Source organism: Schistocerca americana, chromosome 9 (assembly GCF_021461395.2).
Source record: "Schistocerca americana isolate TAMUIC-IGC-003095 chromosome 9, iqSchAmer2.1, whole genome shotgun sequence".
Taxonomy (NCBI): Eukaryota; Metazoa; Arthropoda; class Insecta; order Orthoptera; family Acrididae; genus Schistocerca; species Schistocerca americana.
Window position 1 is genome coordinate 129945004 of NC_060127.1, and position 9920 is coordinate 129954923.

The 9920-nt window shown below is 45.0% G+C and overlaps 1 non-coding gene across 1 annotated transcript; it reads left to right on the forward strand.

Moving 5' to 3' along the window:
* Window positions 1-7586: 7586 nt before the first annotated feature.
* Window positions 7587-7670, forward strand: Trnas-gga. The gene is given in 2 exon segments: window positions 7587-7626; window positions 7636-7670. It is a non-coding gene; the product is annotated as a tRNA-Ser (tRNA).
* The last annotated feature ends 2250 nt before the right edge of the window (window positions 7671-9920 follow it).

The following is a 9920-nucleotide window of genomic DNA, read 5'->3' on the forward strand; positions in this document are numbered from 1 at the left end:
GTGGTGACCTGGCCACTGCGGACGATGCCCCGCGTGCTTTGCTGTATGTCTAACGGCCGTCTAGCAGCCGCTACACGCATCACATTCCCGACAACTTCAAAATAGTACTGAAATGCAGACATCGAAACGCTACTAAGGCCTAGTCCACACGGGGACTCAACGTTCTCTAGATCTACATACATACCAGGTGTATAAGTATGAAATAGAAGTATGAAACCGGAATTTGTTTGCAATAATTACACGTCTGGTGTTTTAAACTGATAAAACAATATTCAAGATAATATCCATTGCTGATGGTGTTAGGACAGCACCCAGCCACAAATTTACTTTCAGTTCCTTTATTCAAAGGAAACCGTTACCGGTTTCGAATCGTTGTGATTCATCCTCAGACGGTTTACACGCTTTCTTTATGACATTTGGTGTGTTTTTACAGATTAATTGTCCTAAAATATAAATAAAACACAATTATAAACACGCCACATACAGATGGTTGCGTTACAGATTTTCGTTGCATGTGACTTACGTGAAACTCGGTTTCGAGTGTCCAAAGCAAATAATATTAATACACCTATCTGCAGATCAAGTAGCTAATTTATATGTTACTATAATTCTCATGATCCCAAATGTAATAAAATAACACACTATTTTACCTATACAGTTCTAAATATATATATAAAAAACTTTATAATTAATTTAGCAATATCAACTCAAAAGTTCAATGTCTCTGTACTAATGTAAAAGGCATTACTGTTTTGTAAATGAATATATGATCGTTTCCAAACATAGGACACCATCATCAAATGTTACGATATATCATAGCATCTGTGATACTCATATGTTTGTAAGCTCTTTGTATGTACCAAAACATGTGGTGCGTGGTTGAAATGATCTCAGCGACAAATCTAAAGTGTACAGTGAGAACGATTTACGTGTGCAACAACGAGGATGCAGTGGGAATGCATTTGCATCTGTTGGACGAATGTTATGAACACTCGAAACCGACAGTTCAAGTAAGTCACATGCAACGAAAATCTGTAACGCAACCATCTGTATGTGGCGTGTTTATAATTATGTTTTATTTGTATTTTAGGACAAATAATCTGTAAAAATACACCAAATGTCATAAAGATAGCGTGTAAACCGTCTGAGGATGAATCACAACGATTCGAAACCGGTAACGGTATCCTTTGAATAGAGGAACTGAAAGTAAATTTGTGGCTGGTTGCTGTCCTAACACCATAAACATTTGTCTTCAAACAACAGCCACGGTCTCCATCATGTCATCATATGACAAAATTGCAATATCCATTGCTATTTATTCATTTCTCCCACCTCTCCGGCAGACAACACCCAGTCAGCTCGAGGCAGGGGAAAATTCCTGATCCGGCCGGCAATCGAACCCGTTACCCCACGCTCGGGAAGCGAGAACGCTAACGCGAGACCACGAACTGCGAACTTTTCGCGTAATGATCCGTTTAAATCGGTTGCTGATGATAGTGATCAGTGTTAACGGTTTCACCAGGTTTCAGCAGGTCATAACAGATGACACCCTTCTGATCCCACTGGACTCGCATTCGGGAGGACGACGGTTCAATCCCGCGTACGGCCATCCTGATTTAGGTTTTCCGTGATTTCTCTAAATCGCTCCAGGCAAATGCCGGGATGGTTCCTTTAAAAGGGCAGGGCCGACTTCCTTCCCCTTACTTCCCTAATCCGATGAGACACATGACCTCGCTGTTTGGTCTCTTCCCCCCCCCCCCCCCCCCCAAACAATCTAATCCAATCCTTCTCATCCCACCAAACACAGAGCATTGTCTTCTTTCCAAAGCGATTTGGTCTTGCAGGAGATGTGGATGGTTTACCTGGATTCACCCATGATTTACGACACTTACGATTCTGAAAAAGTATCCATTTTTCATCACCTGTCTCTAGTCGATGGAGAAACGACTTTATTTTGTATCTGGCGAGCAGCGTTTCACAAGTGGTCTTTCGATTTACTTGCTGTCTTTCATACAGTTCATGCGGAAAACATTTTTCCACTTTCTGCACCTTTCTCATAGCTTTCAACCGAAGAGAAACGGCTTTCTGCGTCACATTCAATTGTTCCGCGAGTTCCTGTTGAGTTATAGTATCATCTTCATCAAATAAAGCCTGCAATTCGTTGCCTGCAAACTTTCTCGGTTATTTTCCACGCTCGTCGTCTCTCACGTCAAATCCACCACTTTTGAATTTTTTGAACGTTTCGAAACAGTGTGTTTTCCCAAGATCATTTTCGCCGCAAGTTTCGACAAGCATTTGATATATACTTGGAAGAAGAGACAGCATTGGTCGTATATTTTTGTTTATTATCGCAAAATCGATTTTCGGTCACTTAGTGACCATCTTCAGTGCTGTAATATATAACTTAAATTAGTAAGCACTGGTGTCAATAAGCTTACGGCGATCACATAGACTGAGAATGGTTTGATGCAGCTCTCCATGGTGCTCTCTCCTGTGCAAGATTCTTCATCTCCCAGTACTGACTGCATCCTACATCCTTCTGAGTCTGCTTACTGTATTCATCTCTTGGTCTCCCTCTACGATTTTTATCCTCCATGCTGCCCTCCAATGCTATATTTGTGATCTCTTGATGCCGCACAACATGTCCTACCAACCGCTCCCTTCTTCTTGTCAAGTTGTGCACAAACTCCTCTTCTCCCCAATTCTATACAATACCTCCTCAAATGGTTCTAATGGCTCTGAGCACTATGGGACTCAACATCTGAGGTCATCAGTCCCCTAGAACTTAGAACTACTTAAACCTAACTAACCTATGGACATCAAACACATACATGCTGAGGCAGGATTCGAACCTGCGACCGTAGCAGTCACTCGGTTCCGGACTCAAGTGCCTAGAACCGCACGGCCACCGCGGCCTGCAATAGCTCCTCATTAGTTATGTGATCTACCCATCTAATCTTCAGCATTCTTCTGTAGCACCACATTTCGAAATCTTCTATTCCCTTCTTGTCCAAAGTATTTATCGTCCATACTTCACTTCAATACATGGCTACACTCCATACAAATATTTTCAGAAACGACTTCCTGACACTTAAATCTATACTCTATGTTAACAAATTTCTATTCTTCAGAAACGCTTTCCTTATCATTGCCAGTTTACATTTTATATCCTCTCTACTTCGACCATCATCAGTTATTTTGCTCCCCAAATAGCAAAACTCCTTTACTACTTTAAGTGTCTCATTTCCTAATCTAATTCCCTCAGTATCACCCGGTTTAATTCGATTACATTCCATTATCCTCGTTTTGCTTTTGTTGATGTTTATCTTATATTCTCCTTTCAAGACACTGTCCATTCCGTTCAACTGCTCTTCCAAGTCCTTTGCTGTCTCTGACAGAATTACAATGTCATCGGTAAACCTCAAAGTTTTTATTTCTTCTCCTTGGATTGTAATACCTACTCCGAATTTTTCTTTTGTTTCCTTTACTGCTTGTTCAACATACAGATTGAATAATGTCGGGGAGAGGCTACAACCCTGTCTCACTTCCTTCCCAACCACTGCTTCCCTTTCATGCCCCTCGACTCTTAAAACTGCCATCTGGTTTCTGTACAAATTGTAAATAGCCTTTCGCTCCTTGTATTTTATCCCTCCCACCTTAAGATTTTGAAAGAGAGTATTCCAGTCAACATTGTCATAAGCTTTCTCTAAGTCTATAAATGCTAGAAACGTAGGTTTTCCTCCGTATAAGCCCTAATTTCTCTTACCTTATCTTCATGGCCTTCGCGCGAAATGTACCTCGCGGAAGTAGACTCGTCGTGCAGTCTGCCTCAAATTTCGCTTCTCTAAATTTTCTCAGCAGTGCTCCACGAAAACAACGTCCCCTTCTCTCCAGTGGTTCCCATTCGAGTTCCCGAAGCATCTCCTATTTGCTTGTTGTTCCAGCTTACCGGTAACAGATCTAGCCGCCAAACTCGAAGTTGCTTAGATGTCTTTCTTCGATATCGTGCGGATCCCGATCACTTGAAGAGCGCTCAACAGTGAGTCGGACTAGTATCACACATGCGGTCCCCTTTACATAGGCACCACACTTTCCTAAAATTCTCGTAACAACCGAAATCAACCATTCGGCTTCTCTACCACAGTCCTCACGTGCTCACTCTACTTCCTATCCCATCGTAGCGTTATGCCTAGATATTTAATCGACGTGACTGTATCAAACAGCACCTACTAATGCTGAACATTATTTTCCTTTTGTTCATCCGCATCAACTTAGATCTTTCTGCATTTTGTGCTAGCTGCCATTCATCGTTGCAACTAGAAATTTTGTGTCACTCATCTTGTATCCTCCTACAGTCACTCAACAACGATAGCTTCCCATAGACCACTACTTCATCAGCTAAGAGCGGCAGACTGATGCTTACCCTGTCCGCCAGATCATTTACACACTGGCCATTAAAATTGCTACACCAAGAAGAAATGCAGATGATACACGGATATTCATTGGACAAGTATATTATACTAGTACTGACATGTGATAACATATTCACGCAATTTGGGTGCATAGATCCTGAGAAATCAGTGCCGAGAAAACCACCTCTGGTCGTAATAAAGGCCTTGATACACCTTGGCATTGAGTAAAACAGAGCTTGGATGGCGTGTACAGGTACAGCTGCCCATGCAGCTTCAACACGATACCACAGTTCATCAAGAGTAGTGACTGGCGTATTGTGACGAGACAGTTGCTCGGCCACCAATGGCCAGATGTTTTCAGTTGGTGAGAGATCTGGAGAACGTGCTGGCCAGGGTAACAGTCGAACATTTTCTGTATCCAGAAAGGCCCGTACAGGACCTTCAAAATGCGGTCGTGCATTATCTTGCTGAAATGTATGGTTTCACAGGGATCGAATGAAGGGTAGAACCACGAGTCATAAAACATCAGAGATGTAACGTCCACTGTTCAAAGTGCCGTCAATGCGAACAAGAGGTGCCCGAGAAGTGTAACCAATGGCACCCCATACCATGACGTCGGGTGATACGCCAGTATGGCGATGACGAAGCCACCCTTCCAATGTGCGTTCACCGCGATGTCGCCAATCATGGATGCGACCATCATGATGCTGTAAACAGAACCTGGATTCACCCGAAAAAATTACATTTTGCCATTCGTGCACCCAGGTTCGTCGTTGAATACACCATCGCAGGCGCTCCTGTCTGTGATGCAGCGTCAAGGAAGGGTAACCGCAGCCATGCTCTCCTAGCTGATAGTCCATGCTGCTGCAAACGTCGTCGAACTGTTCGTGGAATGGTTGTTGTCTTGCAAACGTCCCCATCTGTTGAGTCAGGATCGAGTCGTGGCTGCACGATCCGTTACAGCCATGCGAATAAAGTGCCTGTCATCTCGACTGCTAGTGATACGAGGCCGTTGGGATCCAGCACGGCGTTCCGTATTACCCTCCTGAACCCACCATGTTCTGCTAACAGTCATTGGATCTCGACCAGCGCGAGCAGCAATGTCACGATACTATAAACCGCAATCGCGATAGGCTACAATCCGATATTTATCAAATTGCAAAATGTGATGTATGCATTTCTCCTCCTTACACGAGGCATCACAACAACGTTTCACCAGGCAACGTCGGTCAACTGCTGTTTGTGTATGAGAAATCGGTTGGAAACTTTCCTCACGTCAGCACGTTGTAGGTGTCGCCACCGGCGCCAACCTTGTGTGAATGCTCTGAAAAGCTAATCATTTGCATATCACAGCATCTTCCTCCTGTCGGTTGAATTTCGAGCCTGTAGCACGTCATCTTCATGGTGTAACAATTTTAATGGCCAGTAGTGTATGTATACCTAAAGTAACAGATGCCCTATCATACTTGTCTGGGACACTCCTGACAGACACTTCCCATCGACAGCAACATACTGGGTCCTGTTACTCAAGAAGTCTTCGATCCACCTACATACCTGGGAAACTAATCCGTATGTTGCTATTCCTTCCGTAATAGCCGGCAGTGGGGCACCGTGTCAGATGTTCTGGTGAAGTATAGGAATATGCAATACGCCTTTTCCCTTTCATCCATAGCTCGCAGGATTTCATGTGAGAAAAGGGCAAGCAAACTGAGTTTCGGGCTAGCGAAGCTTTCTAAAACGATGTTGATGTGTGAACAGAAGCATTTCCTCTCTCAAGAAAATTTATTATATTCGAACTGCAGCAATGTTCCGTGATTCAAGTCGGAAACGGCACTGCTGCGATTTAGACCTGCCATATATTCACATGTCCACGGGGTGTGTTACGGGCCTAAAGTTACACAAGATTTGAAGCACATATAAACGGAATTCTCTGAAACAATTTTGCGCAACATTGCAAGTGTGGACGTGTTCGGGGGAAGCCTGGCTTGATGTGGCACATAACCGTCAGTTATTGTCCTCATCTAGAGTGGCTGTGTTTGATACGAGGGTTGGAACTTAAATAGTGGCAACTTTTTTCTCACAACCGATACAAAAGAGTTACATGTTTGCACCAGCGTTGTGTAGAACCCGTGGCCAGTATTGTGGAAGGCGTAGTATACCGTTAGCGGAGCCTGTTCTGTTGTTGGTGCGAATGGAGCGCCCTACTGGCTGTTGAATCTCTGGAATAGTTCTGAAGCGAATTCCACGAGGCCCAAACTGAAACGCCAGTCCAACGAATGACGTCATTATGCGTCGCCGCGAAAGTCGAAAGAGCATTAAGAGCCCCAGTATGGTGAAAGTTATGGGGATTCTCGTGTACGACTGCGATGGTGTTATACTAACTCATTACGTTCCTCCACGGCAGACCATCAGTGCACGGTACTACTGTTCGTTTTTGGAGCATCACCTGCGACCAGCTTTGCGAAAGAAGCGGCGACACTTTCTGCGCAACCCACCTGTCATTTTGCACGACAATGCGCGGGCGCATACAGCGCAAGCTGTGGCTGGCATGTTCGGTCGATGAGACTGGGAAGTAATGTACTATCCACCATACTCCTCGAACTTAAGTCCTTGTGATTTGATTCCGAAGATGAAGGAACCACTTCGTGGTTGAGATCCCCTGCTATACCCGCAAACAGAACAGGTAGTTTAATTTGTGGAAAGGGTCCAAAATGAGTGGCTGTCAGTTGCACTCGAACATACTACTTTATACATTTGACAAACACTACAAGATTAAAAGAACATTAAAAACAGAGCAAGCCAAACATTAATTTTAGAACTTAATTCCCGGCTAAATGCGCCACTTAGTCTCACGCCTCAAAGGCAAAACAACTTTAATTTGAAACCGGATGAAGGCCAATAATTTAAGTTTCGATACAAGAATTTGAATTTTAAAGGGCAGAAGGCCTTGTCTTAAAACATTTCTCTAAATTAGGCTGAAGGCCCAAACAATATCACGCCTTAAAGGCAAAAAAGACTGTAATTTAAAATCGGCCGAAGGCCAATAAGAATCAAAACAAGAATTTGAACTTCAAAAGGCAGAAGGCCTTATCCTAAAATTTCTGTAAATCAGGCTGACGTCTCAAACAATCTCACGCCTGAAGGGCAAACAACTTTAATTTAAAATCGGCGCCGGCCCGAGTGGCCGAGCGGTTAAAGGCGCTACAGTCTGGAACCGCACGACCGCTACGGTCGCAGGTTCGAATCCTGCCTCGGGCATGGATGTGTGTGATGTCCTTAGGTTAGTTAGGTTTAAGTAGTTCTAAGTTCTAGGGGACTTATGACCACAGCAGTTGAGTCCCATAGTGCTCAGAGCCATTTGAACCATTTTAAAATCGGCAACGTCTGATCCCGGCGGAGGTTCGAGTCCTCCATCGGGCATGGGTGTGTATCTGTTTGTCCTTAGGATAATTTAGGTTGAGTAGTGTGTAAGCTTAGGGACTGATGACCTTAGCAGTTAAGTCCGATAAGATTTAAAATCGGCTAGAAGCCATACATAAACAAACAACAAGGACAAATAAGAAAATGCAGCACATCAGACGGCGCTCAGAAGTTTCCAAGGTCGGCCTGAAATTCAAACACTAACGCTCTCTTAGGTGAGACGGGTAGTCGGCTCAACAATTCTCAATCCGACAGCAGCCCAACCGACAGACAGTCAACGGACCAAGCGACAGGATAACTTCCGCTCCACCCGACCAGCATACAACAGGTTCAATGGAACACGCAGAAGGTATCGGCGCCCACAATGAATTACACATTCAGCTGTCAAACTACACGTCGTGCTGGATAGCCACAACACGACGAGGAAAATACACTGCCTGAATTTACGTCCACGGCCAGGGCAGGTAACCGGAACGTCAACGGCCACAGGGCAAAAGATTCCGCTGGTGCACTTCAATTTGAAAATAACCAAGTACAGTTATTCTCCTCAGGGGGGCGGCCAGAATTTCGCCAACTGGAAAACACGTTGTTGCTCGCGAGAATGTCCCAACTGCCCACAGCGAAATTCAAACGACACAACGTGAACAGTTGGGGCTGCCTGGTATATTAAGTAAAGACACAACTTCCGTGTCCGGGATCTGTGAGCCACGGACCTCGTAGCAATGGGAACAGCACCTCGCACTCCGACCGCGCGTGAACGCCGGCAGCGGCCTCGGCCAAACTACGCACCACGGAGATTTCCTCGCTGCTCCACGCCAACCGACCAACTGCCCAGGCATGGAAAGGGCGCAAGGACCAAAGATACGCCGGCCGATAAGACGGCCACCCGAACGACCAACCAACAGTCATTCCGCTCGAATTTTCCTGCCTCGGACAGGTCATACGTGTCGCCAGCGGTCGGCGAGCACTGGCTGTCGGCCCCTCACCGGCGCTCCGTCCCCGACTTCACTGCTGCTGCGTCCCGACTGCACTGCTGGTCCGTCCCGAACTGACTGCCAGGCACACAACGACCCGGAAGTACTATCAAATGGGTCAAAAGGCTCTGAGCACTATGGGACTTAACTTCCGAGGTCATCAGTCCCCTAGAATTTAGAACTACTTAAACCTAACTAACCTAAGGACATCACACACATCCTTGCCCGAGGCAGGATTCGAGCCTGCGACCGTAGTGGTCGCGCGGTTCCGGACTCTAGCGCCTAGAAATACTATCGGTCGCTCCAGAGATGGTAAGACAGTGCACTTATCGATTCGCGCTGCTGCTGTCTCTCACGGGCAAGTAAGGCAGGAAGTTAGTGACGCCAGTAAATGGAATAAGAAAACGAGGTGGCAGTACCGTAATACAAGATGACAAACAATAAATGGGATAAACGCGAGCCGTGTACGGCTCAGTGGCGTTCGCTTCAGACTGTTCCAGAGATTCGACGGGCAGTAGACCGCTCCACTCGCACCATCAGCAGAACAGGCTCTGCTAACGGTATACTACTCCTTCCACATCGCTGGCAACGGGTTCTGCACAACGCTGGTTGCTACTTTGAAGGACAGTAACAGGGGCAAACATGTAACTCTTCTGTGTCGGTCCTGAATAAATAGTTGCCACTATTTAAGTTACAACCTTCGTATTTTCCAGTATGTAGACGAGTGAAATTAGTTTGAAACTAATTGGAGACCTTCAAACCAACAACTGCTTGCGGGACGTCACGCATACAGAATACAGAAACGGTTACAAACGAAGACAGGCCTTATAATGTTTGTCAAAAATGTTCGGTGTTTTAAAAGCGGCAATGGAAAAAAAAATTCTCTCATTGAAAAGCCACTTTCGACGGTAACACAAGCATTTAAAGGAAGAATGGTATTTCTCCTAAAAACTGTGGTTCGGATATGAACTCTGATGTTTCTCCTACCCGTGAACCAATCAAGAAGGAGTCGTGGCACTGATGTACGAGAATATGCGGTAAGAGAATAAAAAATTAATTCGTGTTATGAACTTCTTCCTTGACGAAACATATGTAACCACGTAAATTAGTATTT